At 57.0% G+C, this 13489-nt stretch overlaps 1 protein-coding gene across 4 annotated transcripts in view; it reads left to right on the forward strand.

Moving 5' to 3' along the window:
• The first annotated feature begins 4778 nt into the window (after positions 1-4778).
• The window catches only part of SCN4A (sodium voltage-gated channel alpha subunit 4), a 39880-nt gene continuing 31169 nt past the window's right edge, over positions 4779-13489 (forward strand). For 3 of the 4 annotated variants that reach the window (XM_014280102.3, XM_027805853.2, XM_005439428.3), the window contains exon 1: positions 4779-4887. The gene's annotated coding sequence lies outside the window, so the exon portion shown is untranslated. Of the gene's footprint in view, positions 4928-13489 lie in introns of all 4 variants that reach the window. The other variant, XM_055697491.1, reaches the window with a different exon arrangement.

Raw genomic sequence — 13489 nt, forward strand, 5'->3', positions numbered from 1 at the left:
GGGTGTCAGCCCGGGAGCGCAGTGTCCCCAAGCACACCGCCTGGGACGCAGGCTCAGCCGTCGTGGAGGGACCCCGAGGGCTGGCCCTGGGTGCCAGCACCCAATGACTCTACCCAGGGCCCTGAGAGCACCCAGGGAGTAAGGTAAGGGGCTACACTGCTTCGGGGGAGCGCGCACCTCGCCCCGCACGTGGCCCAAGGCTTCAGCAAGAGCTGGAACCCCCCCAGATCCCCCCCCAGCAGCCCTGGCCAAGTGAGGGTTAATCAGGGATGGGGACGGGAATAAGGCTCAGGGCTGGGAGAGCTATGCCTTCGCCTGTTGCTCCTTTCCCAGCCTGCATCCTCTGACCTTCTGGGGGCTGCCAGGCCATCCTGCTCGGGTGCCGAGGGTGCTCCGATGCCTGCGCTTGCACCCGCTCCTTCATCCCTGCTCCAGGATGTTCCCAGCTCTGCAGCTTGGGGGGTTCACCCTCAGATGTCCCTTCCCCATGCCCCCCCTTGCTGGGGCACCTTGTTTCTACCCTGCTCTGGGCAGGCAGCTCTGCCTCTGCCCAGCTCCTGCCTGCACAGAGATCAGCTGGAGCCTGGCCCCACAAAGCCCCATGGATGCAGCCAGCCCCACGGTGGGGCAAGTGCCTGGCCCCACAGAGCCCCATGGATGCAGCCAGCCCCACGGCGGGGCAAGTGCCTGGCCCCACAGAGCCCCATGGATGCAGCCAGCCCCACGGCGGGGCAAGTGCCTGGACCCACAGAGCCCCATGGATGCAGCCAGCCCCACGGCGGGGCAAGTGCCTGGCCCCACAGAGCCCCATGGATGCAGCCAGCCCCACGGCGGGGCAAGTGCCTGGACCCACAGAGCCCCATGGATGCAGCCAGCCCCACAGCGGGGCAAGTGCCTGGCCCCACAGAGCCCCATGGATGCAGCCAGCCCCACGGCGGGGCAAGTGCCTGGCCCCACAGAGCCCCATGGATGCAGCCAGCCCCACGGCGGGGCAAGTGCCTGGCCCCACAGAGCCCCATGGATGCAGCCAGCCCCAAGGCCAGGCACTTGCCCCACCATACAGGAGGGTCAGGATGCATCTAGCACCAGCAGCTTCAGGGAAGGTGCAAGCCAAGGCACCTCAAACACCCCAGGGTCCCGCAGGCTGTGCCAAGCACTGCCTTTATCCTACCCCGTCACCCCAAGGACACATTTTTTGCACCCAAATTAATGTAGTGAGTACCACTGGGTACCCCAAGTTCCCATTCTACTTGGGATTTAGCTGGTGTTTGCAGGCAGAGCTGTGTCCTTGTGGCTGCCCAGTGCCTGGTTGGGCACCCTGGGGTGCTCCCAGCTTTCCAAAGGGCAGGAGCCACATCCTGGGGTTTCCACCTTCATGTGCCTCCCCCCAGGTTTGCTCTTGGCAATAAGCAAAGCAAAAAAAGACCAGCACAGCTTCCACAGGCTTCCCAGCGGTGACAAGGCTGGGTTTGGGGCAGCCGGCAGCTGATGGGACCTGCCGAGCATCCCCTGAATTTCCTGCTGCAACCAATGGAGCAGGTGGAAATTCCCCACAACCACAGCAGGAGGATGTCCCTGTCCCTGCCCTCCTCGCCGGCCAAAACCACGTACTACCGGCTGCACTGGGATGCTCTTTGCCCGTGGGTATGGGTTGTTGCTTTGCTGCTGAGCTCCTGACAGGCTCCCAGTGCTCTCCACCCTGGTTGTAGCAGTTCCCTGGGAGCTACTGGGGGGCTTTTCACTCCCTCCTTCCCACGGCTCCAGCTGCTCTGAGCTTGGCCTGGGCTCCAAGTCAGCAAAAAAAGAGGCCTGGGATGGGGTTTTAATTGCAGAAGTCAAAGTTATGCTTCACAAAGCACACCTTCAGCATCTCCTGAGTGGAGCTAATCCTCTGTCCCTTGCTGCATGACCTGACCCCCAAGAGCTGGACCTGGGCTCCTGGGCTGCCTTATTTACATAGTCTTGAAAAGAAAAGGAAAATTATTGAGTGAAAAGCAGATCTGAGCCAAGGAACTTCCACTTCCCAGTTCCCTGGGTGCTCAGGTCTGCAGTCTTGGCCCTGTTTTATTGATTCCGTGGGATGCCAGCGAGCACAAGGAGACCCATGGACGAGGGGCTGGAGGCAGGGAAAGGCAAATTGCCATGAGAACGTGACAGCAAGGGATGCCAGGCTGGGGAGGGCGGGTGCTTCAGCTCCAACAAAGCCCACACCGGCGTGGGAAAGTTGCTGCAGGGTATTTTGGGACCAGACAAGCAGCAGAAGAGTTGTACAGGGATGGCAGTGCTGGTGAGATGATGAGTCCTCTCTGACCAGGCTGAGTGCTGAGGTGGTTAGTCCAGCCCCAGCACAGACCTGTGCACCCCAAAAGGGGTGAACCCTGCCAGCTGGGCACCCCTCCACACTCTCCTCTCCACCCTGGGTGCCCACTGAGCACCCTAAGTACCCCCAGAACTGCCTGGGCATGCAAAGAGCACCCAAAGGCCCCATCAGGAAGGGCAAGAAGGGAGACAACCACATGGCAAGTGCCTCTTTTGCACCATCCCGTGCCACCCTGGTTCTGGCTCAGACCTGTGGGGGTCTCCAGGGACAGGGTGTGCAGCGTGGGACACGGGGTGAGATGTGCCGGTGTCGAAGTGGGGTGACCCTGCACAGCTGCTGGCTGGGATGCTCCTGGTGTGTAAAGAAACGCAGCACTGGTGCAAAATTAGGCAGCAGCGGAGGGTGGGCACGGGGGCAATGAAGCAGAAATGACAGACACCCCTCGCCTGCACGCAAGAGGAGGAGCTGCAGCTGGTGCTGCACGATGGGAATAACACTCCCAAACAACCACAGGCTCAGAGGCAATGTTGGCAGCGGGGTTGGCATCAACTCCCCTCCCCCCGCCCCAGCCCTCACAGTTGTCCTGCTGCTCTTTTCAATTGCATGTCACTTCTGGGAGAGATAAATGGGGAGGTGCTGGCCAGGGTCCCTTCCCACCTCCCCTCCACCTCCCCATGTCCCATGTGGTGCCAAAGCCAGCCGAAAACCACCTCAACATCTGGGACACCCTGCTCGGCCACCGTGACTGCCCTGGCTGGCCGTGTCCCTGGTCAGAGCATGGCCAGGGTAGCCGTGGTGCAGGGGGGCCCATGCACGCAGGACCCCGGGAGCATTGGGCGATGGGGCCGAGGGGGTTGCCGGCACCGCCAGCCCCATGATTGGCGCGGCGGGGGACGAATGCCACAGCTGAGACGGGCCCAGGCTACCTGAAGGACCCCGCATGTCCTCAGGTTTCACTCATGACCATCTGACAGCAGCAGCAGCTGCTCTGCCAACAGGCACTCGCGGAGCCAAAGCCTCCAGGAGTCGAAGGAGAGGGAAATTCTGGCCCTGAAAGGTCTCTCCTTGGGATTTTGCTCTCTCCACCCAACGGTAAGTACTGGATTCAGCCCTGGGCTGATGCCAGACCACCAGGCGGGGTCTACGGGGTCTTGGATGTCGCTGGGGTTGTCATTCTCGCTGTGCCCAGAGCAGTGCAAGCAATGCCGTGGGTTCGCCGTCAGAGCGCTGGAGGTGGACGGGAGCAGGACAGCCCCTGCGGTCACTGGGGTGGTGTTTGGGGCTGTAGGCACCCGGTGGCCCCTGCTGTGTGGAAAACAACCTGGATGGGAGGAGAAAGTCCCCACAAAGGCACAGGCAGGGCATGGGGACGAGGGTGCCAGCAGCCACCACACCCTTGGTGGCCACAGACCTGCCACTGGGATGAGAGGGGACGGTGCGGGATGCAATGGGCAACCGGTTTCTGAGCCACCTTCCCAGCCGGAGGGAGTACAGGCAGGGCTTAAAAGTCACAAGTCGCCGTTCTCCTGGCTTCTCCTCCTGGAGATCTAAATATAAACCTCAGCTTGGCCAAGCCAAGGTTGCAGGAAAGGTCTGTGGGGTGCTTCGCAGTGTCTCCTTTCGGGAAGGCGCCTGTCCATGCAGAGCCCCTGTCCCCTGTGGGGGAGCAGGCAGGGACCCCCATGGGGAGAGGGGGAGAAGATGGGACCCTCTGCTGTGCCAGAACAGCGGTGACAGGGTGACACAGAGGTGGGAGGCCACCGTTCCCCCACTTTCACGCAGGGGCTGCAGGGTGCACGTGCACAGCCAGTGGCTTTGGGGTGCCGGGGAGGCAGGGTTCAGGGCTTTGATCCAAACAGGCAGTGACAGGGTGGGATTTGGTTCATTTTTTGGGTGCCGAATCCCCCCCACGTGCCTGCAGTGGGTGCACTGGGCTGTGCAAAGCTCCCATCACTCGCTGCACGTGCGGGGACCGCTGCGCACCCCCAGTGCCATTCCAGGGTTTATCCAGAAGCGATCCGCCACCCTGGCACCCCCATGCCTCGCAACAGCATCCATCTCTCTTGGCCAGATCACTGCTCTCTTGATCCCCAGAGCCAGTGCTGAGGGATCAGCCGGGGCATGCAGCACGCAAAGAAAAAAAAAAAAAAAAATTAACAGAGAGCATGGGGGGGGGGGGAGGGGACGGGCAAAAATTCCATAAAACCTTGGGGACAGTGGGACATCCCAGTCAGTCCATTATACAGGGGAGATCCTGCATGTGCAGCTGATGGGTTGATGCTGTGAGCGCTGGAGCCGCCTCCTCTGGTCCTTGCTGGGAAAACGCCTGATGTTGTAATGGTTCAGGGGGGAAAGAGCATTTTTACAGGAACTGGTTAAAGAACACGGAGTCCTGCCTTGATTTGGCTGTGCTAATATTGAAATAGCATTTTCTATTTTCCGGTGTGTACATAAGGGTCCGGTGAGCATCACTGAGGGCAAAAGGGCCCTGTGGAGCCACTTGGGTAGCTCCAGCTTCCCTCGGAGAAACTTGCTGGATTTGGGGGTAGGAAAGCGAGTGGCAGCAGGTACTGACGAGCCGGCCAGCATCATTTCTGTGTTCAGCAGGTTGGACTAACGAGGTCATTTATATGGGGGGGAGGAAGGGGGAGAATGTGGTGGATGCTTTGCGGAGTTATGAGGGCAAAGATCTCGGCTATAGCTCCGGAGATGCCGGGAAGGGTGCTCAGCCTCTGTGCTTGTCTGTCTGTCCAGCTGCCTCCCTCCTCGGTTATTTATACAGCCCTTGGGGGCATCTCATCTTCAAGACCCTCTTCTCCAGATCCAAGCGGATTTGAGTGAGATGCCTGGGGAGCTGGAGGGTGACAGTGGAGGTGCAGGGCTCAGCACCCGGAGCTGGGCATGGGGAGGGCTGTGGCCCCGTGGTGGTCCTGGTTTGCAGGGTCTGGTATGGGGTATGGTCTGGTATGGAGTGCAGAGGCTGCGGTGGGAAAATGGGCATCCCCCCCGCCTCGGGATGCTGCAGGGTCCCTGGTATTACAAACCCCACAGGAACATCAGGTCTGGGACCTGCTCCCAGCACTGCTCCTTGATGGTCCCTGTGGGAGTTGGTGGTGTTGTGTCTTTGCTGGAATCCCTTGGAGGTGGCTGCATCGATGCCTTCCTTTCCCTCCCCGCCCCCCTCCCCCGAGCCTAGGGGACCCCAAGGGGGGGGCAGCAGGTCATGACAGCCCCATGCCATCCTCCCTTTCCCCACGCTGTCACCTCGCTTCGCTGCCTTCACAGCACCGCTCAGATCTTTTCCAAGCCTGACATGAGAGCTGCTGGCAGGGAGGAGCAGGAGCTTTGGATGACACCCGAGTGCAGTCAGTGGGCAGTGGGCAAGCGCAGGGTCCCCGCTTTAACCCCTTCCCTGCCTGCTGGAGCCTCCACCACAGCCAAACCTCCCCCCCCAAAAAAAATAAACCCAAGCAGCCAACCGCCCCAGTGTCCCCTTTCCAGCAGTGCCCTCCCGGGAGTCAGTAAGAACAGCGGGCTGGAAAGGAGGTGGGGATGGGGTGATACCCCCCCCCCCTCTGCTGCATCCCCCAGCTCCAGGCAGGAGGGGGTTAGCGCGTTGCTGCAGGATGTTGCAACCTCCTATTTCCATCTGTGGCCAGGGAGAGTATCTGAGGACTTCACAGCTTCCAGCCTATGTGTCCACCCCCACCCTGGAGCACATCGAGGTACCCTTGGTAGGGCTGCGGGCGAACAGGCACCGAAGTGCCAGAGTTCAAGTAAATTCAGGACCAAAACAATTGGAGAATTGTCTCAAATTAATTTCCACGCGGTTTATGGTGCTTGTGGCCGGAGTGGAGGTACCTCTGCAGGGCACGCAGGTTTGGGGGTTTATGTTCCCGGGGGAGGCTGGTGCCCCCGTAGCATGGTCAGCATTAGGGATTTGGCTCCCCAAAGGAAGCCAGCGGTGACATGGGCTCAGCTGCATCTCCACAAGGAGTTGGGGCCAGGGAGCAGCGTTTGGTCTTGCATGTGCAGGGCACCCAGCGTGGCTGCGACGTCACTGAAAGTGCTGCTGCTGCTGCAACGCGCCCCGAAACATGGGATTGTGCATCTCATCCTTCTCCTCCTCCATGGAAGTCCCCTGAGTGCCAGCGCAGCCCTCAGCTCATGGGTGCCCTTGTCCCACAGCCCATCGCAAGGCGGATGCCAGGAAAGGGACTGGAGAGCTTTTGGAGACCTCCTCTTGGCCTGCCAGAGACAGGCAGTGTCTAGCAGGCAGAAAGCAGCGGAGCAGCATCATTCCCATCGCAGGGAACTCATACAACGTGTGCTGCAAACCGAGCATGCACTTCTGCATTTGGCCCATGCAACCGTACCAGCATTGCTGCTGCTGTGGGTGACCTGTCGGTAACGCGCAGCAAGTCACCTTGGCTGGTCCAGACCCACCGAGGGGACCGTGATGGCAACTGAAGAACATGAACTTGCTGCAGCACCTCAGTCCCCCTGGTCTGGCTGGGGAAAGGCACCCAGCAGCGCTGGGCTCGCTCTGGCATTGTCTTCCAAGGGCTTTCAACAGAGCAACCCTTTTGCTCGGCATCGGGCAAGCTGCAGGCTGCACGGCTTCACCCAGCTCCCCGGGATGACGGATGCTGCTTGGAAGCATCCCACATTCCTGCCAGCGCAGTTGGCTTGGGGCACACTTTAGGCGAAGAAACAAAACACACCCAGAGGAGGGGAAAAAAACCACGGTGGTGACAGGAGTCGGCACGAGGGGACATGTCACTGACGGGAGCCAGCGGTGCTTGCTGAGCCTGGCGGGCGAGGAGCTGGTGTTTGAACCACATAACCCACGGGACTTCCCAGCCAAGTGCTTAAAAAAAAATCAGGAATCGAAAGAATAATGCTGGAAAATTAAGAATTAATTTTTTTCTCACTCTCTAAGCCTTCTGAGTCCACTTCTATTTGAAAATGGAGTGGGGAAAAAAAATTGGGGTGACTCTTCATTCTTTTATTGGTGTTATTTGCTTTATGTGAAAACGTAGCACCACCTGCCTTTAAGAGAGGGCAGCTTGAAAACACAGCAGCTGTATAGTGAACTCAGAACTGCCACAGCGGTGGGGAGCCAGCGTCCCACAGCAGCCTCCTACGAGGCATTTGTTTGCAGAAGGAAATTTTGGAGACTTTGCATATCTTTCCATATAGTCTTTACGATGTAGTTACAGCAAAGCATTACGGGACAACAATATATCTGGGGATAGTAAACATCAGACTTTCAAATGGCACATTATCACGTTACAGAAAGGGGCATAAACTCGTTTCTAAAATGGCTAATTTTGCCTGGCTCAATGTAAGGGTGTTTATCCCAGTCGCTGCTGGAAACTTTGATAATCTCAAAACCACCGATGCAGCACCGTTCAATCACCCATGTGCAGGGCTCAAAAGCAAATCTCTCCACCCCCTGTGCTATTTGTGAGCAGAAAAAAAACCATTCCACATCAGACTTTTTCAATTTTTCCACTTTTTTTTTTCTTTTTTTTTTCCAAAACATGGGGAAAATACAATAGGAAATTAAGACCCCATAGGGCTTTTTTAAGCTGTACCGTGCCAGAAGGTTGGGGTTTTTTTTCTGCAGCCATCAGACTTTACAACCAAGCGTCGTGCCACCCTGTACACTCAAGGACCATTAAGAAAAAAAAGCAAATATCCTGAAGGCGTGACAAAACCCACGCAGCGATGGCACCACCGCCACAGCACAGCTGGCATCACCTCCTGTGTTGCTGTTTGGGGTCTCGGCTCTGCAGGGTGCAGGGGCAGGATTTGGCCCTGCTCCTTCTCCTTCCCCGTGGTCCCACCACTGGGGCTGAGCAGTCAGAGTGTAGAGGTGGGAAATGCAAAAGGTGTAAAGACTCTGGTATTTAATCATCCCCATAAAGCTCCCTGTTCTCCATGGACGTATAAATGTTCTCCTGACTATACGAGTGTCTGTGCCCTTGGGCTGGCTTTGAACCCAATACACATTCTCCTGGCAGCAGATCTCCCAGCCCATGTGATTTTGGGGTTTTTTAAAACCTATTTAATGGATGCAGGACTGGGGAGGGGAGCTGCTATGGGGGGCTTCATGGGGCATGCAACAAGGTTGGGAAAACAAGACCCATGGTGCAGCCCTGCGGGTCCTCCTGGGTGAGCAAGGCGGCCGCCACGGGGATGGGCAGCATGGAGAATGGATGGTGCTGGTGGCAGCGCTTGGGATGCACGTGACTGAGGCACCATCGTAAGCTGTGACTCATCCCCCAACCTTGTGGTCCCAGCTGGTCCCCATTGCACCATCCTGCCCCACCCTGCCTCTCCTCATGGGGATAAATAAAGGAGGGATGGAGAGGGGTGGGCTGTCCTGTGTGCAGTCAGCCCCGGGTGCTGGCTTGGGTGGAAGTGGTGTGTCCCAGGTGGTTTTGGGGTGCAGGTAGCAAGGAGGGGGTGCTGTGGGGTTATGTTTTCAGTGTGCTGTGTTGGGTTTGGGTTCTGTGTGCAACTGGGTCTGGTTTCCAGAGCTCTTGAGCTGCTGGGTGCTGCCTTATCTCCCCTGGTATCAACTTGTCATTGCTCTAAGTGTGTGGGCTGGCTCTGGGCTCCCTGGCACCAGCTCTTCCAGAGCTGGCTGCTTGCTGGCTTTGGTGCATGAGCTCCTTGTCCCCATGCTAACCCCTGCTGCAGGGATTCCTGTGCACTGTGAGTCCTTGGTTGAGCATCACCTGCCTCTGCTGTTTCTTGGTGAGCAAAGCTGACTTACGTTGCCTGCTGACCACTCGGGTTGCTTTCTGTCTTGTACTTCTGCCCATACCTGTCTCTTCTGGGGTCTTTCCAGAGTGTCTCCTATGAATCTTGAAGGGCAGGTTTATAGATCACAGAATGGTTTGGGTTGGAAGGGACCTTAAAGAACATCCACCCAAATCCCCTGCCATGTGCAGGGACACCTTCCACTAGACCAGGGCTCCTGGAGCCCTGTCCAACCTGGCCTTGGACACGTCCAGGGATGGGACAACCATGGCTGCTCTGGGCAACCTGTCCTGGTGCCTCGCCACTCTCACAGTGAGGAATTTCTTCAGGTGGGTAAGAGCAGCTCCTCAAGCTGTGTTTGAAGGTCTTGCTGCAATGCTTGGTACTCAGAGGGTCCCACTGATGTCTCCCATGTTCTCAGTATTTGTAGAGCTGAGATCTTAGGAGCAGTGTGTCTTCGCTTGAGACACCCCCAGTCAGATCTGTCTTTAACCCAGCCCTGAGTATGGGGGGGTCATAAGTGCATCTCTTTGGGCTTACCGGGGTGAGGGCCTCTGGATTTGCAGATGCTCTCCCAGAGAAATGTCCTAGGAAGGGAGGAGCAGAGCCCTGGAGCCTGGATGATGGGCTGAGCCCAGCACCTGCATGGGTCAGCAGGATCGGGGCAGACCCCTGGCCACCCTGTGTCCCTTGCAGCCACATGTCTGCACACAGCAACTGGGAAAGTCCTTCCTTCTCTTCCTCAGCCCACAGGTTATTTTCTGGGCAGGGGTAAGTGCCAGTTCTGGATGGGGTGGCTCTCCAAGCAGTTTCAGACAGGACCCTGCCACCCTTCTATCTGTACTGATTATAAAGAACCTATTACGCAGCATCTCTGGTAGTTTCCAAAGTTTTCCTGTTATTTTGGAGGTGGATTCATTTGCCTGACCTCAGAGTAGCAAAGATATCTCAGGAAACTGAATTTTTATCAAAGCGAAGGCCACGCACTCCTGGGCAGGCAGCTGCTCCCAGCTGGTAACGGCTGATGCTGGAATGGGGGGTGAGATGCTCATCCGTGGTGTTGAACGTAGGCAGTGAGCAACAGCTCACACGTGTAACAGCAAAAAGGAGTTATACAGCTTAGCTGGACGTCTGAAATTGAAGAAAGCAATAAATAGCAGATCAGAGCTTTGTAGAGACATTTAAGTGGCTGATTTCTTAGCAGGAGACCTGGTGGGGCAAGGGTCTGCCTTTAATAGGGGACTCGGGGGGGGGGGGGGGCGGGGCGGGGGGGACCCGGGTGCTGGGGAGGGGGGTCACAGGGTGGTGCATGCCTGGCACAGCACCTGTCGCTGTGTCCAAACTGCTTTTACCTATTGGAGGTGCAGAGTTTGATCTCTGTTATTTATAGCCGCTGCTATGAGTGCGCCAGGCTGGGAGCGGAGGGGCTGTTTGCCTCATCCCACCGGCTGGTCCCAGGGTGACCTGCTGCATGTGAGGTGGTGGGACCCGGCTGTCTGCCCCATGCCTACTGGTGTGGGAACTGAGCTCAGTGGGGGAGACACGGCTGCTGGGCTGAGCCCCCACAGACCCTGCGTTTGGTCCTTGGTTCCTTCTCTTTTGGGAAGCGGTGATCCACCAGAGATGCTGAGGGCTCCAGGGCTGTGGTGTGCATGAGCTGGGCATAGGCTTAAGCCCTGCTCCCTGGGGCCATCCCACTATCTCTGGGTGGCCTCAAAGAGGTCAAAGCAGGATCACATGCTGTAAAAGACCCCGCAAAGCATTTCCATGCCCAAGGCAACATCCCCTTTGAGGACCCCCTGCGTAGCCTTGGGTGGTGCTGCCAGCCCCCAGCATCTTCCCATGTGGCTGCAAGCCCCTATGCCTGCTGCTGCCAGGGGCTGCTCCATCAGCCAGTGGATTGGTGCGGGACAGCATGATGGCTTCAACCTAGCGAGAGGAAGAGGAGACATGGGCCAAAAGCAAGGCTGGTGCCACTGGAGCTCCACTCCTGCCGGGGGAGGAATGAGCAGAGTCATGGGGCTGCAGAAACCTGACGCCTACGGTGATCGCTGGTGGCAGCTGGGGCACAGCCACCTCCACCGGGACCACAGGCTGGGTGCAGTGAGCAGGGACAGGCCACCGCTGGGGCTTTAGAGGGGCAGAATCCAACAGGAGGCTCCAGGGAAGATGTGGGTCATGCAGCCCCTCCATGCACCAAAGCCTTGGAGAGCGGTGTGCTGCTGCAGGGGCTGGAGCGCTGGCGTGGCCCGTAACGCAGGCTTGCCCTAACAGCTCTCTGAAACCCTCTTTGCAGGGAAACTGAGGCTGCCTAGACCAACTAGCTCCTGTGAGTCCTTGGAGTCCCCAGGAGATGGGGTGGGTTGGTCCCCCCCAGGTGTGGGTCCTGCTTGAGCACACATCAGCGCATCCCTGGTGGCACTTGGGGCAACAGTGACACAACCCCACGCTTCTGGCTGGAGCTTTGAGGCTGCTGGTATTGAGGGGGATGCAGAGGGCAGGTTTCCAGAGCTGCTCAAGTAAAGCATGAAATGGGTGTAAATCCAGAATAACTCTGGATGAGAAGAGGCAACAGCGGTACCCTGCTGACCTGCTGCCATGGGCACTGTCCCCTCAGATGTGTGGTGGCAAAAATTCCCTTTTGCCTTGCTTTGCTGAGATTCCACCTTTGGGGTCCAGTGTGCCTGGGGTGAGCTGGGGCTGTGCCCATCTGGGCTGTCAGTTTTGCAGCAGTCTGGGCCATGAGCTGGGTCATAGGTGGTGCCAGACTCCAGTTTGCAGTGATGTGACTTGGTTTATCCTATTAGATGACCTTGTTCAGCAAAGACAAATTTTTCCCTCTTCTAAAAACAGGTTTAAATAGAAAAATCGGTGCTTTTGCCACTTGATTATTTTTTTTACAAGGTTTCCCTGTCACAAAAGGCAACAAGTTACTTCTATTCCTCTACCAGCTGCATTTTGAATGTACATCAAAGCCCTGGTGCTGGAGCCACCAAGGGGCTGTGCAAACACTGTGATGAAGGTGGCCTCTGCCCAAGAGACATTGTAGCCAGGGACTGGTCCCTGCTTCATCCTTGGGGCTGGATGCGATGGGGGGTGAACAGTTAATTCCCCCTCAACACTGTGCTGCTGGGGGGGTTGCCTGCCCTTGGCAGAAGAAAATCCATTTTGCACACCAGGATTCAATTCAGCAGCGATAGCAAGGAGAACTAAAATGCATTTATCCTGTGCTGCTTGAAACCAATACCTCCCTTTGCTGCTGCTTCTACCACTTGGTTCTATAATCACCATAGGAACGTGTCAATGCCATTACGCACCCAGAGTCTCTCTTCCCATCAGGGCTATGAATGTCCAGTTCTCCTTAATTACAAAAGGTTGAAGGTTTCCAGCTCTTGTCAGGGCTTGTGAGGAGTATTGATCCTCAAGCTTTTTGGTGGGCAGGTCCTCAGCAGCATCTCCTCAAGTTTTGGTGCATGGAAGAGTTGCTGCTTGCCAGCGGGATGCTCATTTTGGGGAGGGTGAGGCACAGAGGTGCATCTATCCCAGTATCCCTGCAAAGCAGGATCGAGTGTTACGGTATATTGGGCTCATCTCTGGCACGAGCTGATGTTTTTGAGTCAAACAGATGCTGAGGCAAGGGGACTCAAAGCGAGAACCTTTCTGGTGTCTGGGAAGCCTTTGCCAGGTGTTTTGGCCTCAGCTGGGGCATGGCAGCCTGTTCCTGCAGGTGCAACCACCCCTCCGGTGACCACTTTACTCCCCAATCTTTTTTGTTGTTCTGTTGCGCAGTGGAGCCGCTCTTATCTCCCCGTCCCAAACCACCCATCCTATTCCTGTCTAGGGGCTCATCCTGATCTCTGTAACATTAGAAAGTGCCGCTATGACCTGGCTTTTTGGCTCGAGGTAAGACTAACTCGTTCCTCTCGGGAGCAAGGCCACCCGGAGCTGCAGGTTACTTGCCTTTCCTATGGATGGGTGCTGTGAAATGGCCACTGACCCCACAGGTCCATGCTGCCCTGGCTGAGCCACCTCTGGCTTTGAGCACTGCCCGCTGCTCGCACAAGGTGCAGGAGGAAAGCCTTGCAGCACATTGTGAAGGGGAGGCAGCTGGAGAGGTGCCGCTGATGCTGGAGGTGGTTTGTTTTGTTGAACAACCCTGTCTAGGTTGTGAAACCGCGTGTCTAGCAACAGCCAGCTGGTGCCAGGGATGCCAACTGCTCAGCTCGTATGGTGCTCAACCTGATGGTGCTTTTTGATCAGAGGCTGAATGGGGATCTGGGAGGAGAAGGAGCACACAGGGTGCTCCATCTGCAAGTAATCCATGCGTAAAAATCTTTCTTTCAAGTTCAATATTTCTGCAATAAATCTGTTTGCAAAACCCCACCAAGATCCTGC

Source organism: Falco cherrug, chromosome 20 (assembly GCF_023634085.1).
Source record: "Falco cherrug isolate bFalChe1 chromosome 20, bFalChe1.pri, whole genome shotgun sequence".
In the NCBI taxonomy this organism is placed as follows: Eukaryota; Metazoa; Chordata; class Aves; order Falconiformes; family Falconidae; genus Falco; species Falco cherrug.